Raw genomic sequence first — 21,272 nt, 5'->3', positions numbered from 1 at the left:
GCAGAATGTAGATACTGTGGTAGTAAAAAAGCAATTTCCCTAAAATGGCAGTGGTTGACACTACATTGTAATGTTTATGGATACAAAAAACTAATGCTCTAAAATTGTCTAGACAAAATGTATTATTTTTTCAGCGCAGTAACTACAAGCTAATTAATAACGAGGAACTTCCGTCAATTGGAATCAGATGGAGCTGACACACTTTTCTCCTCCAGCGATGTGGCAATCTAATAGCTTGCTTTACTGGAGGCAGTAATAAAGGCTGTATGACATAAATAAAAAAGCCTGGGTGACAAAGCACCAAGTATTGCTCCCCTAAAGCCTAACCTATGTCTGATATAGCAATGTAAATTCTTTGTGTGTTCTCCTTATTTATTCAGGATGCCTCATGGGAAGCAATTATTTAAATTTGGAGAAAAGCTAAAGATGGAAGGAAGATCATCTGATAATATGAAGATGCTCATAAAGAAATCTTAGATTTTAAAAAAGATCAAGACTATGGAGGGAATTTAACATCCAATAAATGAGTCTCATTTAAAAGTAAGTTTTCCAGATGAATTTTTACACAGACTGATCATTTCTATAGAAACTGCTCAAGAAGCATATGAAGAATGAGCATTGTCATGAATTGAAACATTTCTTCTTATTAGAAAACAATAGTATTATGTGAATCTACTGTAGAAAACTCTAAATAACTATAAATCAGAAAGATACAAATAAGACTCATATATGTCAGGAAACCTGTTACACAAGTTAATTAAGCTTGATGCAAAACTGCTGAACTACCTTCTACATAATTTTTTCACGCTTGCATATAATATAAAAAAATAAATTCTTAATGGGGCAGATAAATCCTAGTATGATACACTGTATTGAACAATATTCAGGTGCCACTCCTGGCCCAGAACCATTTCCTTTTCTCAAGATTTGTAACTATGTTTCCTTTGCTTATTTTCATATATATGTCTTTGCAGTTTACCCACTGAACATTTCTCAGTAATAATCTTGAAAAAAATCTTACCAAAAATCATTTAGATAGCATGGTACAATTAGATCTACAGATTCGTTGTGCCCACCCGGTTAGCATGGTGCAGGCTAGGTCCACAGAAACCTAGGGAAACGTAAAGCCGGACCTGGAAGAAAAGCAGTTTCAGGAATCATCCGCAGGGTAGATACCTGGAAAGTCCCAGGCCTAACACCAGAGTGTGATAATCTCATGTAAGGCCAGGTTTCTAGTAATCCTTGTCTTTATAGCCAACTGTCACCCTTTTACCTGAGGTTCAGGATGCAGCAACACACCCTTCCAAAGGAAAGGACTTACTAGGGTTCAGGAGAGTTCAAGCATATCAGCAAACGTACATGGCAATCCAGAGAAGAATGTTAGTGTTGATTAGAAAGTGAGTGTTTTATCCAGGTAATTGAAAAGCCTTCACATGAAGTTTAAGGCTTTGTTCTACCTCTAACTTCTCAGCTTGACAGGACCAATGTGGACTAAGAGGGATGTTGCAACAGCAGGGCTCAGCAGGGCCCAGAATATGTGCACCGTATCAGAGACCAGATCTGGTTGGCAGCCCAATACGATTCCAAGTCCTATCAAAGTAGCAGGAAAAGTGCAGCTACGCCTCGTGCTCTGTGCAGGGTAGGGTCTGGATCAGGGTTCAGTCCACTCAATCATACCGCCCTGGGAAACTGGAAAAGGTTCAGAAGTGCAGAAATTGCAAAGGCCCCACTGATTACAAAGAAGACCTCTTAGGACTAGCACTCAGGGCCTCATCAAATACAGCTCCCACTCACCTTTCCAAAATTCTTGACTAATATTTTTTTCATCTCACAATCTAACAAAATGATTTTGTGGCATAATTTCTTTACATCTTAGTATGTTCCGTGCTTCTAATATTTTTCCATGTCTGGACTATTCCCCCACATCTTCCCATTCTCTTAGTCATGTGCTCAAAACAAATCTTATCTTCAAGGACCCACTCAAAATTATTTACTCCTCTCCACAACACGTGCACTGAGCACCACTTTAAGGAATAATCTTTTCTGTGTTCCCTACAACACATCACTTCCTGCCTTATATAATGAATAACCTAATTATATTTCTTGTCTTCCTTCCAAATCTGTAGCTTTTTGAGGAAAGATTCCATAATTATTTGTATATGCCCGATGATAGTTCATATAGTGCTTTACAAAAAAAAAATAGCTTTCTGTAATTTTTATATAACCTAAATATTAGGTTAATATTTTTCAATATAACTCTGCTAAGAAACTAGTGATATATTAAACCAGTCTGATACAGATAATACAGGCACTTCATTCCTGATCATCATAACTATGGAATGCACTATTGCTTTAATAATATTTAATAATAGCATGCACACCAAAAGGAAAAACATATTAACTCCCTTTTCTTAAAAATACTCAAATTAACCTTGCTAAGATTTTCAACTTACTTGAATCCTGAGTAAGAATATTCACCAAAGCATTAACTACACAAAATTTTAACTCAGCACCATCTCAGCACTTTTCTGTTGCCATGGCATTAATATTTTCACTGGCAAATATTTAACTACCAGTCCCTTTCAGTAATCAAGTAATGGATATTACATAGCAGTTGAATTTAGCAGGTATGTCTGAGCAAATCAATACTCACAAAAAACAACAAGATAAGAGCACACATTAGGGAGCATTGTACAACAAGCAAATCCTCCTTACGTTTTAGAGAACTTGTACTAATCAATTATACTACACAAAAACAAAGACTATTTCTTCAAGATGCAGAAAGTGTTGCTAGTCCTCAGAGGTTAGTAGAAGGGATATTGTAAAGGGTGGTAAGTTCCACACATTTTTTACTGTCTTTTTTTACATGTATTGGCCGTGTTTTTGTGCATTTTGATTTTCATTCAAGTGTGTATTTCACTCAGTGGAGAACAGATCCTCCTGGGCCTTTAAAAAATGGTCTCATTCCTAGAACTAAAACTCAGCCGTCTTGGGCAGTTCTGCAACACAAACCATAGCAGGTGGGTCAAGACAAAGCAGTTTGATGATGAATCTAAATTGTAGAGAGATATCATCTGGCATGGAGAAATGCTATATAAAATGAGGTCATTCAAAATGAGTCCATTTTCCCAGGCGTGTGTTGTTCCTTTTAGAAATAGAGAATGTCTTGGCAAGTTAAACAATAAGAACTCTGATTTTACAGTAGGCGATAAATTGAAACTCTATTGTTACTATCCAGATCTAGCAGCTAGGACAGTAATGGGAATTGCCTTTGTTGCCTTGGAACCCTATTTAAATGACAATTTATAAGGTCATTTGGGGCATAAAAGTTTCAGGAGGTCATGCGTATGAACTAAATCGTGTCAGATCAGACTGCTTCGGTCCAGTGAGGATTGAACCATCTGAACATCTTCAAAACACAGATCAGTTCTCAGCCTCAAATAATTTTCACGACAAACCTTGGTAAACTCATCATGAAAAGGGCGAGGCCGTGGGTGTTTTATGTAGGTATTACTCAGCAGCGCCATGGATAACACGGTTTCATTTAAGAATGAACACATTCATCACTCCAGAGTGAGAAGGGGTCTGCCTTTTTCACAACTAATTTCAGCTGGAAATTTCAAATCTCTTTTAGAAGGAGAAGAAGAAAATTTTGAAAAAGAACATTGTCATTACATCTCAAAACACAAAGATTACATTCACCAGCTGTCTAGGTTGATTGCTAGCCCAAGTGTGTTCTCTCTCTGGTAAACTGAAAATGTTCCAATTCAGGAACAGAACTTACTATTTTACAGAAGCTGTATACACTCAAGAAAGATTATCCACCTCTGGTCTCTTGGTTATTTATACTGAATTCTTTAATCTGCTCACATCCATCTGCTACTTCTATCCTGTATGAAGCATTATAACAACATGACTTCTATTAAATATACCATCAAAAAGAAAGAAAAACTAGTGTAATACAATTATTACAGAAGGTCCAGGAAGAGAGGAATTGGCATAAAGAAGAGGAGCACATTTTCCAAGTAATGTTCAAATAGGCAAGCACCGAAATGGGGCGGTGGCTACAACGGGGGTAAAATCAAGAGAGAGTTTTGAAGCTAGAAGAAATGCAATGATACATGCTTTTCTCAATGACCCAATTAAGAAAAAACATTCAGTGATGCAGAAAAAAAGAGGAGAAATTTTGGAGCAATATCTTTAAGTCTGTCAGAAGGCTCAGACTCTGGGGTGCAATGCAGGGAGACTGGGCTTCAGTTAGGTGTGGAAAGACGATTCAAGTGTAACAGCAGGAGAAGGAAGAAAAGGCTGGCACAACAGAATGTGACACCCTGGGCAAATCATTTTAAGATTGTCCATAATTTTTTATAAAATGGAAAAGAAGGTTATCAGATGAGGGTAAGAAGTTCTAGAAATTTGAAAAGAGGAAGAACGGTGTAAGAAACAGCCTCAAAGGCATTCACCAATGTCTGTGCCCCTGGTGCTCATTTCCTTAAATGTGAGGTGGACCTCGAGACTCACTTTTAACAAACAGAAACATGGTCAAGAGCGAAGGTGTCACTTCTAAAGTTAAGTTGTAAAAAGACTGGTTTAAATCTTTCTCAACCGTCACAACTGGGAGAAACAAGCCGTCGTGTTAGGAGCTGCCCTTGGATGGGGCCCACGCGGCCAGGAACAGGTCCTCTCACCAACAGCCAGCACGGACCTGGGACCTGCTAACAACTGCGGGAATTTAGAAATAGACACTTCCCCATTGAAGCCTCAGAAAACTGGAGCCCAGGCCAACCCTTTCTTTGCAGCTTCATGAGAAACTTTTAGCCAGAGGCATCCAGGAGAGGGCACCTAGATTTCTGACAGTTTGTTGCTTCAAGCAGTTTTAGAATGAGGTAATTTAGGGTGCATTGGTAACGGCAAGGTCTATATTTTGCCCGTGGAAGTTAGTGTTCAGCGAATGGTGAAGGACAAGAGCACTGAAGGACAGCAAGGCCAGGATACAATAGGGCACTGGTCCCCAACCTTTTTTGGGCCACAGACCAGTTTAATGTCAGAAAATATTTTCACGGACCAGCCTTTAGAGTGGGACATATAAATGCACAAAATAAAATTATGCGACTGGCGTAAAAACTGTGGCATTTTTAAATGTAATTGTCAAACTTACGAGACAAGCGTCACGAGTGAGTGTCTTAGACGGATGTAACAGAGGGAATCTGGTCATTTTTTAAAAATAAAACATCGTTCAGACTTACATTATTTCCGTTTTATTTATATTTAAGTTATTTATTCTTTCTCTGTGGACCAGTACCAAATGGCCCACGGACCAGTACCGGTCCGCAGCCTGGGGGTTGGGGACCACTGTAATAGGGGAATAGTAAAATCAATAAGACAATAGAAATAAAGTCAGATGTAGAAAGAGTACATTAAGAATCATAATCTTATAAGAGACTGGAGAGTGCCCAGGGGTTTCTGGATAATTGTAACAATAATGGTAGGGGGTGATTTGATCTGATGGCATAAAAATAAAGCCACATTTCCTAAGGAATCTGGATGACATTCACCATCCAAAAAGTGACATGGATGATTTTACCGAATATGTTAACCATTATTCTAAAACATTATCACTGGGTCATTTGGAACAAAATGCTCAAATTGGGGATAATTACCTTCAGTTAGCATCCTATCCTTCCCCCATTAGAAATCGCACCACACAGTTAGGTGATTGCTGTGTTGTTTATGCCTTCTCAAGACACTCTTAAGATGTACTGGAAAGTATCCATGCATGTTGCATCCCAATTATATTCTCAATACTAGTGAGTTACTTATGACAGATCAGGTACTTCATAAATGTTGTTAAATAAGGAAAAAGAAAGCTGATTCTTTTTTTTTTCTCGTCAAGCCATTTAAAAGGTACACACCATTTAGAGCTACATCAAACATAATTCTAAGACCTCTGCACATAATTCATTTAAACCTTACAATCCCCCGTTGAAGTTAATATCACTACTGTTTCCGTTATTCCAGATTGAGAAACAACGAGGTGGAAATGCTTGTCTGACATCACACAAAGCCAGACTGTTAGAACAGAATCATTCCACTCAACGTAGAAACACATGACGGTGAAAAAGACTTAGACATGGTCCAACACACACCATTTTGAGCCCGTTAGAAAACAAAGCTATTATTAATACATAGTTATTGAACAGTAAAGAGATAATAGAAATGCTTCATTGATTTCGAAGTATTTCAACCACCATTGCTGAGGATCTATAGAATTTGAACAACCTCAGCAATACATGAAGAGGCGAAACAGTGAATAAAATATTAACATTTCCAGCATCAGCAATCACTGAAAAATGAGTCAGCAAGCTTGAAGCAATCTTTGACAGTATTTCTAAAGTTTATCATTTAAACAAGCTAGGGAGTATAAATAGACTGGACATGCTGATATTTGACCCCTGAACAGAATCCTGTGGTAAATGAGATTAAGATGAAATAAACACTGGTTCCATTCATAATCAAATAAAAGGCTATAAAACTATATTATTATTTATATTATATTATCTCAGAAAAATAAAACTTTTTAGTATTTTTAAATGTATCATTTTAATCATCCTTTGAAACTGCCAAATATGCCTTTAAATAAGGATATAATATAAATTCAAGTTCTTTTTATATCCTGTAAATAGCACATAATTGTCTTTCTCTCTCACCCTCATATTATCTAAGATTTTTATGGTGACATTTGTTTAATATATAAAAATGGGATGGTTTGGATTATTCAAACTTCCCTTCCTCTTCTGGGATTCCAAGAGGAACATGAGATACAGCCTTATTAGTGATTATGGTGTCATTAAGATGTCTGATATAATTGCATTATTGCCACTATTCTACAAGACTTGCATTTAAGAGATTATTAGAAAAATAATTATGTGAGAGAGAGTTGTTAGAAAATATTTAACATTGCTGCAGGCATCTGAGCACACAGAAGGAAGGAGGTAAAAGATGTAGACCAATCTTCACGATGCTGAGTGCTTTGTATGGGAAATATCTGGTTATGCCAGTATTAAGCTGTTTTGCTACAGCAGTGAAACAAGTAATTTATGCATTTGAATTTATGAATATAAAACTGAGCTACCAGCAGTAAATTACAAAAGTAAAGAAGTATACTTATGGAACATGATTAGAATTCTAGATTATTAGGGGAAAGTATGGTGCCTTACTCAAAGAGCAGATCAATAATAGCTAGAGCTGTTGAAAGAACGTTTATAATGCATTCCTAAAATAAGAAATAATGTATTATTATGTGTGGCAGTTGAAGAGCATTTTAATAATAATATTAATAAGGATGTTGTATTTCAACTCAGGTACACACTATTTAAGCCTAGAATAGATGACAGTTTCAGGTTTCAATGTATACTTGAAAGGTTCTGCTTTCCCAACTGCTCCCTTGAAGTACCTGTATTTTGATATAATCCTCAGCACCTTAGCATAACATATATGCCTTTCTCTTTCTCTTTTTATTCTGAAAAAACGAAGAGTAAATGATATTATAATATGGATGACAGAACTAAGGTTTCCTGTATAAGTGTATACATGTGTATGTGTGTACATATATGTGTGTGTATTATACATATATGGATATGTATATATTTGAATAGTTATAAAATCTTTATTACTATATGCATATGGATATAAATATACAATTTAATTAAACATAGAAGGACTAGGTAAATAGATGAAAACATTGTGGTATAAATACAGGAAGTAAGAATAGGTTTGAAGATATGTTACCACAAAAAAAGATGAGAGGCTATACAATTTTATCTGGTCTGAAAATGAGAGTATTATAGTATTATAGCCATAAAAAAAATTTGGAATCATAATGCCTAGTGATTCAGTGATTCATAAAACAGACCTTAGTAAAAAAAAAAAAATTTACATACGATAGCCTGGGCCCTACCTTAAATATAGCAAGTAAGGATTTCCAACGTAGGACTGAGGGAGGGTTGAGAGACACCATTTTGATCAAAAGTCTCATAGAATATAGCTTCCTCATTTTATACCTAAGGAAGTCAATTCTAATTCCTAAGTATTACAAATAACGTGTTCATTTAGTAATAAAAAAAATCCAAAAATACTTTTATCACTGCTTGAAAGAAAGTTGTAATTTAAATGTTACTTTCTCATCAGATCACTATAATGTTACCTATTATCATCCTATTGAATTTAAAAAAATCTCAGGTAACTCTGAAAATGTCACGGTAATGTATAATATATCCACTATTGTGCAAGCTCTATTAAAAGGAAAAGTGATGTGTAGGAATAATGTATAATATATCCACTATTGTGCAAGCTCTATTAAAAGGAAAAGTGATGTGTAGGAATAGACATCAATTTTTCTTCCTGTAGCAGGATTTGAAAGCAGACTCCTCTTGGCCTAGTATTTATTTTTTTCATCACAACTCTAGACTGGATGCAGACCTTATTCTATATCCTTCTCAAATTTTTTAAACACTGTGAACTTTTTTCCTCCAAAATTAAACTCTGATGTCCTTTGCCAGACGACAATTATTTTGGTGCTCCTATGTTACTGCTGTTGCCCCAGTGCCTAGTGGCTAAGGCTAATGGCACTGAGATATGACAAATCACACCTCTGTCAACTCATAAACTCATATGTACACCTCACCCTTGGCCATGTTCCTGTAGATGGAAAAGTAGCAATGTTCTCACCATTCCTTCCCCCACAAACATATTGAACAGCCTTCCTCACAGGGATTTCAGTTTAATCATATACCTAAAGTCCATTCTTTGTGTCCAAAATGAATCATCAGCAAGAAACATTTTGTGAATGATACCTATTCTGTCCCATATAGCTTTTTAAAGCCACAGAACCCAATTTTTCACCCAGCACTGTATATATTAACAGTGGTCTTCGGGTCCAAAATCTAATCCCCATCTTTGACATAGACTCTAAAGTATAAGGTACAAGGAAAGAAAAAATACTCCTAGTATTCTTTTATCTCTGGGTGAAACCAATTGACCTTCAAATAGTGTTCACATATTGTTTTCATCACATCCTTTTCTCTTTTGTGTAACAGTGGAGAAATAATGGATGTTTGTGAGAAAAGGGCATTCAGGCATTTGGATCATTAAGGCTAATTTATCATGTCTGTTTTCTGAGTTGGTGTACTAGAAATACATTCCCCAAAATAAATGATAGCCCTCATGCCTAGTGATTAGATTCTATAAAGGAAAAAATATCAGTATTTTTGGCAACCTAATATTTTGTAGCAATATACTTTCCTCTTAACTATGCAGTTGAACTCCATCAATACTAATCCCAATTTCAAGTCTACACAAAACTTATCACACTCTTTTTCTTTAACATGAAAAGAGCACTTAGAAAGCCACCAGCTCTTTTTCTTCATATGCAAAAAACAAATCATATTCTGCACATTACCAATTTTGTGCAACTTAATTGTAAAATATCTAGCTTGGAGACGTGATAATTGGATAAATATATACTACCTTATTAACCAGAAGTTCATTCTGTTTTCATTCTAAACAAAATGTCATTTTATTAGTATCTACTATATTCACAATCTTCTTGAAAATAGTGTAACTTATAACTGTGTTTACACAAGGAGTAAAACTTTGAAGAACAGCTTAGGTTTAAAGCAATATTTTACATTCGTTCTAGAAGACAAGTTAATGTGTTTACATGAAAATTCACTATGCTTTTTTCTGTGATGCCAAATTTTAATGGCTCACTCATAAGACTTTTAACCTATTTTTCATATAGCCAGTGTTCTCAGGACTTGGATAAGTAGACTGCAAACTATAAAAACCTAAATCCAAGAATGAATTGAGATCGGTTCTTTGTGACAGTTATTTCTTTTGAAATTTTGGTATTTTTGTGAATCCTGGCTACAGTGTGAGTAAAATAATATAACAAAACAATACAGCTGCAGTAATTAAAACAGTATGGGACTGGCATCAAGGCAGGTATGAAGACCAACAAAGCAGAGTACACCTAGAACACAATACTTTGAACTGATCTTCAACAAGGGTATCAAGAATACATAATGAGGCCTGACCTGTGGCGGCACAGTGGGATAAAGCCTCAACCTGGAACACTGAGGTTGCCGGTTCAAAACCTTGGGCTTGCCTGGTCAAGGCACATATGGGAGTTGATGCTTCCTGCTCCTCCCCCTTCTCTCTCTCTCTCTCTCTTTCTCTCTCACTCCTCTCTCTCTAAAAATCAATAAATAAAATTTAAAAAAAAAAAAAAGAATACATAATGAGGAAAGGACAATCTTTTCAACAGTGTGCTGGGAAAACTGAATAGCCACATACAAAATAAAATTGGACACTTATACCATACACAAAAATCAACTCAAAATTAAAGATTTAAACATAAGACTACAAAGATTTGTCTATTACAGCCTTAATGATTCACGATTTACTAAGGAAAAAAGCATACAATGTCTTCTCACGTAATTCATTTTTGTTGTTCAAGACATTTTTATGAAAAAGTTATTTTTATTTACAAAACAAATATAAAAGCATGGAAAAGCATTGTCCACTCTCTAGTTTTACTCAAGTGATGGCAGGTGCTACTGCTTAGTATTTTAAGTAATTAGAGTAAGTAACTGTAATTACTGAAAAAGCAGAGAATAATAAAAACTTCCTTGTCACCATTTCTCATGAATCCCTTAAACAACTTAAGTAGTTGGGCTGTGTGTTCTATAGCTTAGGGATTTAAAATAATATAAACTGACCTAGAAATTTGTTTAAATGCAAATTAATGTGTCCTCAGGCAAAAGGTACATGCTATAATTGCTACAAGTGAAATAAGTAAGTATAAAATAAAATAAGAAAACCTCAGATTATAAAACACTACAGAAAAATGAGTTCTAATAACAAGTAGTTTTTTTTCAACTCCAAGTGACATCATTTAAAACAGTTGATCCCCAAGAATTCAATCCATATCTGGTGATAATAAAACTCTTTGATGTTAATGAGACATTTTAAAATATAGAAGGTAGCAATGCCAAAGTATAAATCAGGAAGGATTGATGAATAGGCTTTGGTTCTCAACACAGGCTTGCATAATAGCAAGGCAAATATTAAATTTTTAAAATTTATGTATTTTAATTTTAGTATCTTCACCTTTCTCAACCCCAATACAAGGAAGAAAAATATTATGGGCAGCATTAGTTGAGATGAATCATTCACTAGTCAGCGCTGTCTTCCCAGACGGATGTTGGCAGCTGCCAACGTCACCTTTTCTTAGCACTTCTGAAGGGAATCTGTCCTGTGTGCCTGCTTGGTATTCAGAACAGAACAGCCTTTGAAGCACTTTATGTACTCCCCGAAGGCCATTTTTCATCCTCAATCCAAAGGCCCTATACTTTCTGGAAGACTTTTATCTTTTAGTCTACTGTGGACTAATGTAATTACCACAAGTGTACAGGGCAGGAGAAAAATTAATGTTTCTCTTGTTTCCCCTTTATTTATTTACTTCTATTTCAACTCTCTGCCCAACTAGGCATTTCTTTTTCATTTGGCTGACTCATTCTCTCTCTCCCTCCACCCTCCTTTCTCAATCCCTCTCTCTCTCCTGTCTTCTGTTGCCAACAGAGGTTTTACACTTAATCAACAGCATTTATGTACCTAAAAATCATCCTGCTGGTAGCAGAGGGAACAAAAGGATTGCAGAAGTGAGATGAAAAAGGAGCATTTTATTTTTTCTGCCAGTTGAAAGAGCAATAGGAAACCAACTTCCTATCAACAAGCACCAGAATTTCTTTACTTAGAGAAGATATCAAATTAAGCACATATATTTGTTTAGCTTTTGGTGGATATATGGGTGCTGTGAGAGTACCAAGGTCAAGCACTCATAGGCTCTAATCAGCCATAGTATTAATCTTGCCAGGGGTTGGCTTTTTACTCCCAAATCTCAACAAATATCGCAATTTATGGTCTAAATAAAATAGCCTTGCTTTTAGACAGTCCTGTTCTACAATGAGGGAAAGAATTAATCCGCTCTGAGAATTGGTGTGCATTATAGCCATAGAACAGGCAGGATTCCATAGCTGCAATCTCGACTTGGAAACAAAAATGCATCTCTTGACTTATCTCATGAGGGAAGAAAGAAGCGTTAGACACAGACAGCCATGTCAAGAAAGTTCATCAGTGACAAACTGTGCAGTTTCTGAGGACTGACTGCACATGTTTACAATTAAAGCCTCTTAATGAGAATTTAATTTACTTGCTAATTTTGCTATATATTTGGCCGCAGTCTTATTCCCCTTAAAGAATATCCAACTTTATGTTTTTCATAATACAAATTAAACTACAAAAAAAATATACAAAGGTCCTGCCCCCTGTTTGGCAGAAAGGCAAAAGTCACAAAAGAAAGGTGTCTAACAGCAAGCCAACCTCCCAGCTTCAGTTAGCAGCAGCCTGCTTACATTGTCTGCAATCCTTATACAGCTATGAGAAAAAAAATGAACCTTTTCCAGTCTATGGAATTCTGAATTTCTTTCTAAGCAGTGATGGTGACCAGTAAACTCAACAAGACAATGGAGATGCAATTACATAACTTATCAAACACACATTTGCCAGTATGACTATGTTGATGACATTGGCTTCACTAAAGTCTGCAAGAGAAACAGGTAAACCTTAAACTTTCAAGTGGCCACATCCAAGTTTCTCACTTTTATTCATAATCCTCCCCTTTGAAAGGCTTCTTTTCTGTGACACAAAAGTGCTCAAATTCCACCCCAGATTTCCTGATACCTGCACGAAAGTAGAATGAATTAGATAATTGATGGCTTATGTGTTATTACATTTTTCTTCATCTGAAGATGATTTTACTTATAATACCATTACCATAAAGTATGTTTCCTTTTGACCATATAGTTAACTAGCAAACTATGGGAAGTACAGCTTTAAGCAAAGACTAACTTTTTTATTACAAGGATTCTGGGTTCTCCATTGTCTTCACTCTTTGCTCAGCACAATAGAAGACCTACTACTCCTCTCCCTGATTTCTCTTGCCTAATACTCTCTCTCTCCCTCTTTTATAAACTTCATCTTTTTCTCCAGAAGGTCTCACTCAAGCTCCTCAAGTCCTGGCCAACCTGCAGAGTTTTTTGACCTGCAGTTTTCTCTTAATTTAATAACCTAATATTTGGATGAGTTTTCTTTTACTATATAGCAGATTTTCCCCTCTGACCAATATTTTGCATTTAGAATTTGTCATAATATTCCACAACCAAAACACTGTATGTATAATTAGTATCATTACCTGTTTAAACTAAAGTACATATAAAAACCAAAGATAATGACCAGCCTTGTAAAGGAGGCGGAGTGGTTAGAGAAGACAGAGATTGAGGAAAGAACATATTTGTTGAGTCCCCAGCTACCCCAAATTGTGACCAATGCCACACTCACTATCCCAGGAAACCGCTAACTAGTTCTCTCCTTTTTTTTTTTTTTTTTTTTTTTTTTTTTTTTTTTTTTTTTTTTTTTTGTATTTTTCTGAAGCTGGAAACCGGGAAGCAGACAGACTTCCGCATGCGCCCGACCCCGGGATCCACCCGGCACGCCCACCAGGGGGCGATGCTCTGCCCATCCGGAGCATCGCTTGACTAGTTCTTTTTTTTTTTTTTTTTTTTCATTTTTCTGAAGCTGGAAACAGGGAGAGACAGTCAGACAGACTCCCGCATGCGCCCGACCGGGATCCACCCGGCACGCCCACCAGGGGCGATGCTCTGCCCACCAGGGGGGCGATGCTCTGCCCATCCTGGGCGTGGCCATATTGCGACCAGAGCCACTCTAGCGCCTGAGGCAGAGGCCACAGAGCCATCCCCAGCACCCGGGCCATCTTTGCTCCAATGGAGCCTTGGCTGCGGGAGAGGAAGAGAGAGACAGAGAGGAAAGCGCGGCGGAGGGGTGGAGAAGCAAATGGGTGCTTCTCCTGTGTGCCCTGGCCGGAATCGAACCCGGGTCCTCCGCACGCTAGGCGACTAGTTCTTTTATACTACAAACTGTAACAGCTCCCATCTCTCTTCCTTCAAGAACAATTACTGATCAGCTGAGATTACCATCATAATCTACAATTCCTCTTTAATAGTAACAATGTTTTCACTAAGATTCATGGACATATGTAAGAGTACAGTATTTACCAGGGGGAGGGAGATGTGATGAAAGGGAGAGAGGTTTGAGGGAAGGGTGTAAAGAGAGACAAATATAAGATGATAGAAAATTATTTGACTTTGGGTGATGGATATACAACATCATTGACTATTCAAATGATGTAGTGATGTTTACCTGAAATCTATGTACACTTGTTGATCAATGTCACCCTGTTAAATTTAATTTTCTAAAAAAAATAGTAACAATGTTTTAGTAACAAAAAAAGAAAATTATTAAACAATTATCTTTTATAAAAATTGACTTCTGCATACTAAGGAAAATAATGAGACCAAAAATTATAGTAATTAATCTCATAGACTTCAGTGCAAGGACACCTTTGATTTAATTACAGTTCTGATATCCACTTAGCAGGAAACCTTAGGCAAATTACTTAATGCCCTGAGTCTCAGTTTTGTCATCTATAAAATAAGGATGACAATCTACCTATTTATCAGGATTATCATTAAAATATATAAGATAACAAGTAAGGCTGTTGGCGCATCACCTCACATCATCTATTTATTCAAATAATTATATTTTTAAAATATAGATAAGAAAAACCTTAAAACATAATATTAACATTATAACACATTAGTTCAGAGTAAAAAAAAATTATCTAATGAACCCAAATTTGTATCAGTTATTGTAATGCCTGATGTCATATTGATTTTTGTTACCACAGGAGAAAATTTAAGCAACACCTCAACTCTTTCAGGGAACAGGACTGCTGAAATACTGCCAGATTGAGGCCTTAAACAGAACACAGTAAATAATTAACTAGTCCCCTCCAACCTCAGGAGTATAAGAGATGCATATTTCAAATAAGTAAAGTTCTGCAGATCGCAGGAACAGAAAGGATTCTATCGTAACTGTTACACCCGGACCTTTGGAATTATAAACATGGCGGATCAAAATAAGGACACAAAAAAAATACATTTTTTTCATCTTCCTTTGTTTCACCACCTTTTTTCTTTCCTGTGTGGTTTGAAACATCTTAACTGCAATTAATAAATAAATGCTGACAATATACATTTAGGAAGGCTGTGCCCAGCCACAACCCTCTTGCATGCACCGACAATCACTGACGATGCCCTAGCACCAATCTAAATGTGTGGAACGCACAGTATCTCATCCTGGAGTGGGGGCTAATGCAAGGCCTTTCATTTCCACAGTTATTTCACCAATGGCTATTTTTTCTTTTGTTTTTCTGAAAATAAAATCATGAAAGACTAAAATGTAATCTTTCTCTACATGTTCTTAGTTTTCTAAATAGTGTGTTCAAGATTTTTTGATATATGAATACAATGACCATTGCTAGACACATTATGAGAGTGACTGTAAACTATAGAACTCTGACTTTTTTCCCTAAATTACCAAAGGTATAGAGGGAAATGCAAATGGATTAAGACATGAAAATATGACCAAAAATGTTTCAATTATTAGATGGGAAAAACTGATGATGGCATATGGACAAAAACTTTCATACAGCTATTTGAGAAGGGTGTGATCTTTCTAGGAAGAACATTTGGTGAAATCTAGTGAAAAATAAAACATCCAGGGTTTGCCACTTTTCCAAGCAATTATTGTATTTCCAAGCAATAACTGAATAGTTACTCTTTTTTTATTATTGATTTCTCAGTATTTATCATAAAGTTCCATATATAATAAGGTTTTATATATTCCCTATTTATACATATATTTTAATCCACAATTTCATTAAATATATTGCTGTACTAGAGAAATATTTAGGGGATATTTATAAAATAATGATCAATGAATATCATTGCTGTTATAGGAAAAAACTGGAAAACATTTCCACTAATAAAGCAATGTTAACTAAATTATAAAAATAAAAGGTATATATATGTACATGCTCATATGAAAAGATCTCCAATATATTAGTAAACTAAATTAGTAAAGTCCCTATAATCTCTAAATTTTATTTTTCAAAAACTGAATTTTCAGTTATAATATATTTTTATTTTAATAATCATCTATTGTATAACAAATGGATATATATATAACATACAAGAGTGTAAAAATCACATGGAACCAATAACAGAAATTATATGTAAAATTATAAATGTAATTATACATGTGCTGCTTACCCTGATGACTGAAAATATGATTTGTCTACTGAAAAGGTTTGGTGGCCTTGTTGTTTTCTAGTGTTATATCTAAACAAAAGCACAATATGTGCTATCCATTAATAGGGCTTATTGTGCTTTGAGTCTCTTGCTCACTTCCAGATTCATAAATATTCTGCTTCTAATCATATCACATTTATTTCTCCATCTTTAACTCTTAAATGCTTAATTCTGTCTTAACACAGCTATTGTTATTCCCTTGATTTCCCTAGTTGCTTCTTATTCCATTTTCCTTCTGTGTTTTGCTAAAAAAGACACCATTCAACGTTTAGCTTACGAAAATATTACTAATGGCTAGTGTGACCCAGTGACACACCTACAGTTTTAGGACATATCATTTATATTTTTTGTGCCTCTCATTTGTCATTTTCTAAAACTTGTCCTAATGACACTGACCTCTCAACCTCCCCAACCAGGCAATGAAACTCATTACTGTTCATATGACATGCCACTATTATTTTGGTTGACAACCTAAATATTTCCCACAACAGCTTTGCATTCTGACAGAGAATATCCCTGTATTCCAAAGAGCTTTTCTTTTTTTATACTAAGAATCAAAGTTTGAATTCCCTGATATTTTTAATGTTTTATTTTACTTTAGGAAGGAGTTTTCTCTAAAACAAAAAAATAAGAAAGGTAGGGTGTTAAATACAAAAAGATTAAAGACCATAATTGCAAAAAACAATTTTGTCAAGCACAGATTTTCAGGCCCAGAATTCAATTAAGTCAGCTATATGACAATTGCTGTTTGAAAATATGTTGATGCTATTATAATTGGAAAAAAGGGGGTGAAGGATAATACTGAATGTTGAATGTAAGCAAACTTATGAGAGTTTTATTTTGAACAACACAGAATGAGCTGTTAGGGGGTTTAAGGTTTACAATTGGAGGTCAAGCCTCTTTGGACTTACCATATATAAAGTGAATTTCTTCTCTTGTGCTCAGGCTGGGAAAGCTTCTGACAAGCTTTTTTATTGCTGTATTCTCAGCACCTAGTAAAGTAGCTAGGACATAACTGTTGACTGACTTGGTGATTCCTGTTTTATCTAACAACTTGGGAAATGTTATAGCACTAAATGTCCAGCATAATCTATGCTCATTTCAGAAAAAAGGCAGAGGTTTGTTTTGTTTTTTTTTTTGAGATGTCTATGGTAGCAATGAAGTCTCTTATCTTGCTATAAATTAAAAATTAAAATTTTTCTGAAAACAATTATAATCAAAAAATAAAATTGTGGAATTAGATATAGCACCAGGATGAGTGTTTTATTTAAAAGTGACAGAAGTTATATAATACATATTTAATTTTTTTCTTTTATCAGATACCTTATGATGTTCAATAGCTCTTTATGAGAATTTTTCTTACCTAATTTATCAGTATTCAAACTGAATATCCTATGGGCAATCATATTGCATAAGTCAAATTCTATCATATTAAACATTTTCTTTTTAGGATATAAAAATATCAATTTAACAACTCACTTTGAGGACAAAGATAAAGAAAAGGAGGAAAGGAATAACAAAGACTCTTACCAAAATAACTAAGATAAAACAAAATATACTTGTATATGTTACTATGGCCCTAAGGTAATTAATGCAACATTATATATAAACATAAGAACACTAGCTTTAATTAGAAATTTACCTCTAGCCCTGGCCAGATACCTCCATTGGTAGAGCATTTGCCCAGAGCACAGAGGTTGCCAGTTCGATCCCCACACAGGGCACATACAGGAATGGATTGATGTTCCTCACTGTCTCTCTTACTCTCTCCCCCTTTCTTTCTGGCTAAAATCAAAATCAATAAATAAAAATTTTTTTAAAGAAAATTACTTCTAAGAAATATGTAACATGGTTACATTATATAGTTAACCTTTTGAATTTAAATCTAATTTACTATTCACATAAAGGAATATATAATATTTCTTTAAAATTATTTCTACATCCTTATTTCACCCGTATTTCTCAGAGACACCTCCTCTATTACTATCAACATATGATCTTATTGCCAAGATTTATCTTAACCATATTCCTGGCAAACAAATTATTTAGCTGCTGCTTTCCAAGCAAATCTCTTTGTTTCATTTTGTTACAGAAAATGTTTCTCAGCTTCTGGATGTTTTCCTTCCTGTTAAAGATGTCTAACGTAAAAAAATACATGTCTAATGCTAATAAATTTTAAATATAATATTACCATTTCTTCAAGTAGCAACAGATAAGAATATATTTTTCTAGACAGAATCTTCAGACATTGTAATGAGTAGTGGAAACCCATTCTACCAGCGACTCATTTTAGACATTCCTGGCAAATATTTTTAGTAGTAAAATGAGCAATTCAACTATGTATTATTTCACTAGGCATTTGATAGGAACATAGCTTCAAACTGACATCACAATGATTTGCAAAAATATAACCAAATGTTTAGGTACTTGAATAAAAATTTTTGGAGGCACAAAATACATAATTATCTTCCTAAGGTGAAAGTAGAAGATTTAGTAAAAATCCTAAAGATAATATAAAACATACACACATACTGCCAGAATAGTGTGTGTGTGTGTGTGTGTGTGTGTGTGTGTGTGTGATCTTTGAAATCATAGCCATCAGTCTTAGTTTCTCCTTCAGTAACACAAACAGCTCTACTGACAAGACAGCCTTCCCCATGATGATGAGTCACAACAATGCTGGCTCACGTGTTGAAGATGTGGAGCTGTGAGATGGCAAAGTCTGAGTGCCTAAATCTCTGCTTTGAGCACAGCCACCCTCAGAAACATCTATTGTGTGTTTTACCTGCATAAAAAATAAGCACTTACATTTAACCCACTACCCATTGTGGGTTTGTTTGCTACAGTAGCTAGTGTGACCTTAATCCATTCGCCTCAACTTTGGGACCGACAGAAACTTTGATTACTTTAAATTTCAAGTTTGGAGCAATTCCAACACTAATGTGACTGTAGAGGTTTGTACAGCTTTTTAATGAGCACACTTCTGAGTTGCTCGTATCTTCTAGCCTCTGCCTTTGATGAAGCACCTCAGAAACTTGGGGATGGGATGGGGGTGGCCTATGTTTGTGCACTAGTTTATTTTTTTTTTTGAGGCTTTCAAAGATTTAAAATTTTTCTCATCTCTGCATATCAAAATCTATTAATGCAAATGATTATGTACTTTTACTCATGAATGAACTGTGGCACTCAGTTCACTGCCCATCAGACAATGCTTAGGTATTATTAGTGTGTTTACGTTGGCTACTGTGTTGTCAAATCGTATAACTGCCCCATCATTTAAAACACATCATAAAGTAGATTTCTATCATATACTAACAATAAAAATGAAAAAGTTGTTAAAATAATTTTAATCTGACTAGTGGAAGAAAATAGAAAATAATTAAATGGAAAAATGAATACTAATGGAAAAAATATATCATGAGAGTCCCATGAAATTATAATGAGTTAATTTGGTGAATCCACTGTCATGCCAAGCTGTGAACAACCTCTTTGTGTACTGAGTGCTTTAATGTAATATAGCTCTTATTCATAATTCTATGACAAGTACTTTATTATTTACATCTTGCAGATAAAGATAAATGCTTAGTGAGGCTAAGATAAAGTCACATGATAATTAACCTGTAAAGCCCCAACACTATGTCTCTAACTCCATATGCTGAACCATTACAGTCAACACTTTCAGTGTGGCCATATAAATTTCTGAAGTATGTTGATCTGTTGTTTTGTTTCTATCATACTGTTCTTTATCTTCCTGTAAAGTCACCATTATAATAAGTGTTAGTAGAACAAGAAAACAAAATTGTTAAATTTTGATGTCAAAAGCAGGAAAAAAATAAAAGAATCTCAGATGAATAGGTAGATCCTAAACTACAGAGAACTGTATTCATGTGCCTCTCAGCTGCCTTGCAGCGAACCTTTAAGTGCGCTCATTTGACGCAGGAGGAGCGAGGGCTCAAATGCTGATGGGATGCATGAGCAGCTATGATGGCAGGAGGCTCACTCAGCCCACACAGGCCCACACTCAGCTTGAGAAGCAGCCGCACACCTCATATTGCCAAGAATTGTACATAACATTGAAAAGCAGAGGACTTCGAAAAGTATCATAATCATGAGATGAAGATTCCACACTACAACATGACATAAACTGTGGCCATGTATTCTGTAAGAATACAGAAACTTGAGCAGAAGCAACCAGAAAGGCCTCAGCCTGGGGCCAGCTGCCTCCCTATACCCATTGCTATGATTGCCCCTAGTCCCTCGAGTTTTTAGGCCAGTGCATTGGAGAAGGCAGAAGGGAAAACTGAATTTAAAATGGATCTAAGTTGGAGAAGCCACAACTGAGTGACATTACATTTTTGCAATCAGGCAGCATGAGAGTGTGAAGTAGAGACAGGTTGAGATAGAAGAATATAGTAACAATATTTGAAACTGTATGGCTTTATATACCCATACCTCTATATATTAATAATGTATTGTTAGCTATTGTGGTGGGAAACCCCTCCCAAATATTTAATCTTTTAGCAAATTTTAAGTACAGTATATGATACAGTATTATCAATTATAATCATTATGCTATGCATTAGATCCCTAGGAATGTAGACATATATTAAATCATCACATTGTACACTTAAAAGAAAAATTACATTATACAATACAAATATATATAATTTTTTCAAAGCTGGGGAAAAAAATAATATATTGTTCATACATTTGTTTTCCTAGGACACTTTTTTTTCAAAATTTCATGCTCAAAGAATTCTCACAAGAATTGTGTAGAAATGTTTTTGAGCATGGCATAAGAAGGAAAAGAGAAAGAGGTACTTAGACATTATTTGTTGACTGTAACAGCAAGATGGTAGAGGACCCCATATTATCATCCTCATTGTTCTTACAAAGCTTCACAAAGAGACTAGAAAATTGACA

This window comes from Saccopteryx leptura, chromosome 4, assembly GCF_036850995.1.
Source record: "Saccopteryx leptura isolate mSacLep1 chromosome 4, mSacLep1_pri_phased_curated, whole genome shotgun sequence".
Taxonomy (NCBI): Eukaryota; Metazoa; Chordata; class Mammalia; order Chiroptera; family Emballonuridae; genus Saccopteryx; species Saccopteryx leptura.
This window is presented reverse-complemented; position numbering follows the sequence as displayed.